The sequence below is a fragment of the Lissotriton helveticus genome, chromosome 2_1 (assembly GCF_964261635.1).
Source record: "Lissotriton helveticus chromosome 2_1, aLisHel1.1, whole genome shotgun sequence".
NCBI classification, from domain to species: Eukaryota; Metazoa; Chordata; class Amphibia; order Caudata; family Salamandridae; genus Lissotriton; species Lissotriton helveticus.
Genome location: NC_136059.1, coordinates 449098653 through 449106519, shown reverse-complemented (window position 1 = coordinate 449106519; position 7867 = coordinate 449098653).

Here is a 7867-nt window from a genome sequence, read left to right as displayed (position 1 = left end):
AGCTCGTCATGAGCGTGGAAGGGGTTAAAGATTGGAGCTGGGAGACAGAGGTAATCAGGGCGCACCGATTTCCATTTACACTGCAACTTCGAAGGAATGAACATCGATCAGATCAAAATACATACCCAAGGGCAATTTTTATTTGCTTAAACAACTATCTGCTACGTGAGGCGATCTACGATTTAGCACGACCAGAAAAGAGACGGGTTGGAATGGGGTGTGAATTTTTTATGCTCCCTGATTTTTGTCCAACTACGGTACATCAACGATGGCAACTCCGGAAGTTAATTGCACCTTTGCAAGCGAAAGGGGCCCAAGTGTTTCTTCTTAAGCTAAAGGTTATCTTTAAGGGACAAACACGCTATTTTACATCTGAGACTGTGGTGCAGGACTATCTAAACGATATGGACAAGGGATAAAACCATTGACATCGGCTTCTTTTGCTCATTATTGTACTATGATTGTATTATGATAGTATACTCTCTCCTTGTGATGGGTTCCTTTTTTTGCACTTCTTTTTTTTTTTCTTTATCTGTGTCTGATATAGAATGAATTTTAATACTGGTATTAGGAACCTAGTAGATAATATTGGATTTCAGGAAGAATGACTCGGGGAGAGAGAGAGGGTTTGGGTGGCGGGGGTACCAAGGGGAGGGGGCAATACACACATTTCGCTCTCCATCGCAGAGGACATGGTCCTTAAGCCTCAGTTTGGGTGGTGGGGGTGCTCGGGTTGGGAGGGGCTCGGGGTGGGGGGGCAGGGGGGAGGGGTAGACGGTGTGGGGGTTAACAGGAAAATAAAAGCAATACATGAGCTCAGCTTACTGCAGTGTTGGCAGGTTTTTTCTATATGGTGCATGTGTCTTTCTCAGGGCTGTAATTTTGGTTTTGATGTCGGTTAGGGTCACTAGATTTGGTACGTTTAATGTCAGGGGCCTGAATGCTCTTAATAAAAGACAGCGTGTTCTAAAAGAGCTTTAGATGCTTCAATGTGATGTAATCTCTCTCCAAGAGACCCACATACCGTAGTCTAAAAGGAAAATGTTAAATGAGTTGGGTTTTGAAGTTGTGGGAAGCTCTAAACAGACATGCACTTCCAGGGGAGTTGCTGTTTTAGCAAACATATAGACAACACGGGTAGGGTAGCGATGGACGGATTTTGGAGGTGGGTAATTGCAGAGCTTAAGGTTGAGGCAATGATTTTGACATTATGCTCTATATATGGCTCCAATTTTGATGTTGCAGCAGTGTTGGCGCATTTAAATGTTGAATTAGCAGCATGGCCTACCCCGTTGATTCTATGCGGTGATCTGAATATAAATTTGCAACCAGATGCATTTAAGAACAATCAGAAGTACATGGGCCGGAAACCAAAATTATTTAAGGCATTATATTCATTGATATCGGCACATTGCTTGGTGGATGTCTGGGCTCATTTAAGGGGTTCTGAACTGGGGTATACGTTTTTCTCAAGCCCACATAAAAAGTTAGTGAGACTTGATTCTTTTTTTGCCCCTCAATATTTGTTGAAGAAAGCTCATATTCAGGTATTCCCCAGAGTTACTTCGGATCATGGCCCAGTGGTGATATCTATTCCAGGTGTAGCCGTTCTGAATAAACCCCGGGCATTTTCTTTTGACCGGAAGCTTCTTTTGGATGAGCAGTTTATTGTGTATATGCATGCTTGGATAGCTGATTTTTTTCGTATTAATCGGGGTATTACTGATCCTGAGTATGTTTGGGACGCATTCAAGGCTACTTTTAGGGGAGAAACCCTTAGTTATGGTTTGTATAATCAGAAGCAACAGGCATTAAACAGACCCTTCAGCATTTCGCGATTTGCAAAATAATCACGAAATCAGCAGAGGAGCGCAATTCCCGCGATATTTACCCTTTTGGCCGCGAAAAAGGTCTCCGGCAGACAGCAAAAGAAATGATAACATCTTATTGGCTGTTCGCGCATAGCGCATACGTCACTACGTGGCTCCTACACTGTAATACTTGCCTGCTTCTTACTGCGGCCGGCATTAGGTAATAATTTCCTTGTTCCTGCTTTTCACCGAACTTTGCTAAAACTTTTCACAAAAACACCATCGTGTATCCTGCACATAATCAGTGTGTGCACCAGTGAACAGAAATAGAACCTAAAATTCTACAATGCGAGGTGCACAGCTCGGCATATCGAGAGAAGGAAAGCAGGACACGTTTGGAAGCGACAGGCAGCAGAGCACGCGCCCTCCCTTCACTTATGAAGGGCAGGATTAGGAGGCGGCAGAGTCCACGGTGAGCTAAGACAGCCAGCTCTTCATCCCTTTTTTATGGATCCATCACTCTGCCTATTGTTCATTAATAAGTCGGCTTTCTTTATGTAACACTTTAAAAAAAAAAAAAAACTCAAAGTATAATCACACAACACCAGTCATTACATGTGCACAACTATTTTGTCTGTAATAGTGTTGAAGAACATTTCACTGCACAGGGGCATCTCTGGTGTGTATTTTACCCGGAAAAACAAGACTGAACACGAATAGTCAAAGTTTAAGTATTGGAAAACAGTGCAAGATTGTCTGCCACGTGTAATGAATTGAATTAGTGATGGGTGAAAAAAATCTGCTATGTATCTCTATGTCTGATTTATGTGTCTGAAATAATCTCCCTACATTCTAGCTTATTTTCTTTTTTTATTATATCGCGTTCTAACATACACGCCTGTAATAAGAAAATAAGGTGCATCAAGTCATCTGAAATAATAAGTTATTACAAGTGACTTGATACATCACAATGCTTTAGGGAACAGCTACCGTTAGTCAGTATAAAGGAGGTTGATGCAGGGGAGCCTGTGGCGTTGTGAGTTGTGAGTTTGTAAGCCTACATGTCCCTTGGAACTTCTCAGTGACTTGCAATATCCATCAAGGGGGTACTTTATCTCATACATATACCTGGTCTACCCAAACAAACCAATGCATCATGAGCTCAGAGAAAATGCAGCTAGACTGCTGCATCGATTTTTAATAAATGTGATAAATTCGTAGAACGGCATGATTTAAATTATAAAAGGTTTTGGGAGCATATGGAATTCCAAAGTGTAGAAGGCATTGCACATGCCACTTCAACTACTAGCTTTTTAAGTTTTAAAGGAGGGTATGGATGACATCGAACCCCCACAGGCAAAAGTTCAGTACATTCAATTTAGACTTGGGGCTCTACCTTTTTAAACTCAAGAAGAAGCACATGGGGAAATGCAGTTGTAACATTATATTGTCCTACATGACATACTCGATCAGAGACTCTTGATCATTTTCTTTTTTGCTGTCCCACCTCCGCTGACTACAGGAAAACCTGGATAACACCACTACTGTTGTTTACATGTCCCAGCGAAGCATTACGAATTTTTAGGTCTCGGCTTAGCAGCGCATGTGCTGCACGCGCTGTCTCAGCGAGACTAAAGTAATGTGTATGTTGTCTGAAACTTAGTGTAATTTGTAATGCAGCTTGCCATTGGTTTAACTCTGGCATTGCTGTTGTAATCTAGCTTTCTGTTGGCTGTTAATACCATACCTAAATTCTGTACATGCTTTTCGAGGGAAACAAAGTGTCTACATTGTAATTAAACCAAATATACATAGCTTCATGTTGTTAAATAACTAAAAAAGCTAAGATATCTGTGTTGTAGGAAAAATGGCCAAATAAACTGCCGCAAAATTGCCGCTAAATTTCCATATTTGTGCTGCCAAATTTCCATTTTTGTGCCGCTAAATTTGCGAATCCATGCCGCTATATCCTGGGGGGTCTGATTAAAGGAACATGAGTTATATCAGGGTCTGGTCAGAGCTGAAGAGGCTCTAGTTCAGGGTATACATATGGGTAGGGACATTGGGGCATTTGTAGTAGAGTGTCAAAGATCAAGGCGAAAATAAATTTCCAATGGAGCCAAGAGGCTGCTAAAAAATATATAGTAAGACAGCGACTAAACTATGAATATGGGGAGGCCAGCGGTAGGTGCTTGGCGCAAAAAATTAAGGATGAAGGAGGCATCTGAGAGAATCAATTACATTTTGGATAGTAATGGACAGTGTGTTGAGAATGGGAATGGTATATTGGAGGTGTTCAGAAGTTTTTATGAAGCATTATACACGGATGATCAATATGATGTCCAGAAACTTAAGGAATTTGTAGCTCAACAGTGTAAGCAAGATATTGGGGAGGAGGACGTAACGAGATTAGAAGCTCCTATTACAATGCTGGAACTCGAACAAGCTATTAAGGAACTTGCAATTGGTAAGGCCGCGGGCCCAGATAAGTTACCATTGGAGGTATATAAAACTTTCTTTGAGTTTATAAAAGATGATATGTTATTAATATTTAAAAGAGCACAAGGTGGATTGGCACCGAAATCATGGGGGGAGCCAGTATTATTATGTTTAGAAAAAAAGGTAAACCAGCGGAGCTTCCAGTATCATATCGCCCTATATCTCTTTTGAACGCGGATGGCAAAATGTATTAAAACATTTTGGCCACTCGGCTTCCCACGGTAATATCGCCACTTGTGTCTATTAGACAACATGGATTTATCCCTAAGCGTCGCACTACAAATCATTTTAGTAGAGTTATTGTATTATTAGATCACGCCAACGCTACTGGGGACCCGCTGAGCCTTATACTGTTAGATGGCGAGAAGGCTTTTGACCAAGTGTCTTGGTGTTTTTTATGGGAAGTAATGCGGCAGCGGGGTTTTGGGCAGCAATATATAATAGCAATACAAACGCTATACTGTCAACCTGTCGCTAAGATCTGTACCCTGGGCCTCGAGTCAAAAGCAGTGGTAATAAGGCGGGGTACGAGACAGGGCTGCCCCTGCTCCCCATTATTATTTGTGTTGTACATAGAGCCTTTATTGAAAATGCTTGACCATAGCCCACAAATACATCCTGTTATTGTTCAGCAGCAACAATATCGGGTTCTGGCTTACGCAGACGATATCGCGGTGCTATCTGTTAAACCTGCAGCAGCAATACAGGCAGTAGAACATCTCTCTGCGGAATATGGGTCTGTCTCGGGATATAAATTAAACACCGGCAAAACGCAAATCCTGTGCCATAATGTTAGGGGTTTTAATGACCCAAGGGTCTCACAGAAGTAACATACCTAGGAGTGCTATTAAGGACCTCAGCACCAGCATTAGTTGGCGCTAATTGGGCGAAGCTTTTACAAGGAGTGCGTAGACAGCTTGATCGGTGTGAATGCTTGCATCTGTCATTAGTTGGCAGGTGCAATATGCTGAAAATGATGATTTTGCCAAAAATATTGTATTTTTTTAGATGTGTTCCACTTGAAGTCTCACGCACTCAGTTGATACAATTACAGTCACTATGCATGAACTTTATATGGGCAAGAGGGAAGGCCCGCAGAGCTGCACGGTTTATGATGTTACCTAGAGCGGTTGGGGGTTGGTCTGTACCGGACTTTACACTCTACTACTATGCATGCATTCTACAACATATGAACATACTCTTTACTGGAATAGGGCCAAGGGTAGCTGCTGAATCTCCTGCCATATATCAGATGTTGCTGGGGTCAGATGCAAAAAACTGTGGGGCATATTACCAACAACTAGCGATAATTTTTGTCTCTAACTTGTTTAGAGACAAAAATTATCGCCGCACATCGGCGATTTTTATCGCAGATAAACCTTGCTATTAGCAAGGTTTATCGCAAATGCGATAAAAAACTGCCGCAATGCATGAATATCGCTGAAAAGTCAGCGATATTCATGCATTATCGAGCAAATGCTCTTAGCCATGTTGAAAACAATATCCTCTGTGCTCAGAGGATATTGTTTTCAGTATTGCTTCACATGAAGCCAGTTGATGTTGGATACGCATCATTCCTCTTGAAGCACCTTAGTGATTACTACTAATAATTATATTTTGTACCCTGATGTTAAGGTAGTGCGCCCATAATAGGTTGGTATCCACTTCTTAATTGAACTCTTAGCCATGTTATCCACCTCCCATGGGGTAACATGGCTAAGAACTGCTCAGGGCAGGTGTTAGCTTTTGGAGATATTCGCGCTTAGCGCGAATATCTCCAAAAGTTGGTAATAGGAGATAGCGATGTTAGCGACTGTTTCCAGTCGCTAACATCTTGGCACGCCCACTTTGCATGTCATTAGTGATAAATATCACTGGCATGCAAAGCGGGACCCAAGATGGTCGCTATCTCCTATTAGCTGTCGCTAACTGGTGTTAGCGACATCTTGGTAATAGGGAGATATTTTTATCTCCGCCTTCTTGGCTTTTAAAGCCAAAAAAGCGGAGATAAACCCCCTTGATAATATGCCCCTGTGTGTTCATTCACCTAGACGGGAGCTATTATAAGCGCACAAGATTCAAGACTGTGGGGTATATTATCAAGGGGGTTTATCTCCGCTTTTTTGGCTTTAAAAGCCAAGAAAGCGGAGATAAAATTATCTCCCTATTACCAAGCTGTCGCTAACACCAGTTAGTGACAGCTAATAGGAGATAGCGACCATCTTGGGCCCCGCTTTGCATGTCAGTGATATTTATCACTAATGACATGCAAAGTGGGCGTGCCAAGATGTTAGCGACTGGAAACAGTTGCTAACATCGCTATCTCCTATTACCAACTTTTGGAGATATTCGCGCTAAGCGCGAATATCTCCAAAAGCTAACACCTGCCCTGAGCAGTTCTTCACCATGTTATCCAATGGGAGGTGGATAACATGGCTAAGAGCATTTGCTCGATAATGCATGAATATCGCTGACTTTTCAGCGATATTCATGCATTGCGGCCGTTTTTTATCGCATTTGCGATAAACCTTGCTAATAGCAAGGTTTATCTGCGATAAAAATCGCCGATGTGCGGCGATAATTTTTGTCTCTAAACAAGTTAGAGACAAAAATTATCGCTAGTTGTTGGTAATATGCCCCTGTATTAGCAGCTTGGAAGGTTTGGAAAGCTATTAAGCAATTGTTCATGATAGAGAAAGTCTCCTGGTATACCCCATTAACTGTTGCTACTTGCTTTCCGAGTGTATTTTGGGATAGGACAGTGCAGAACTGGCATGGTAAGGGTATAAAAATAGTGGGGGATTTGTATACGGAAGGGGGTCTGAAATCTTTTAATCAGATCATGGAACAATACCATATACCCCGGGCAGATTTTTTAAAATATTTACAAATTAGGAACTATCTCCTCACTGCCCGGTGGAATATTTGGACTAATTCTCTTATTGAAGCTAGTCGAAAAGCAGTAAGAATAGGGGGGTTATATAGTTGTATGTTAGAAACAAGTTCCAATGATTTGGAAGAACATAATAGTAAGTGGGAAAGTAGGTTAGGACGTTCTGATATTAGTTTGGAGATCTCCATTGAATTAGCTAGTCGATTATTTATGTCTGCTAACCTGACTGCCCAACATTATAAAACTATTTTTTATTTATATATGATACCTCATAAGATTGCCAAATGGGGTGGTGGACAGGAGGGGAAATGCTTTCGTTGTGATAACCCTGATGCAGATGTGATGCATATCTTCTGTACGTGTCCACTATTAAAAGAATTATTAGAGCATGTTGATAAATTTCTAACTGCTATTTTGGGAACACCCATTGATTTCTCACCTATGCAGCTTTTGTTGGGTGTAGAGATGGGAGTAAATGCTGATAGTGTACCTAGGAATGCTATATATTTGATTGTTTTTGTGCAACAGCAGTATTAAGGCTATGTATAGCTTCAAGCTGATTACAAAGGGATCCCCCATCGTTTGAGGCTTGGAGGGCTAGGTTCTTTGCTACATTTAATTTAGAGTATAGTTTGTATGCATTAAAAGGTAGGCGTAAGCGAAA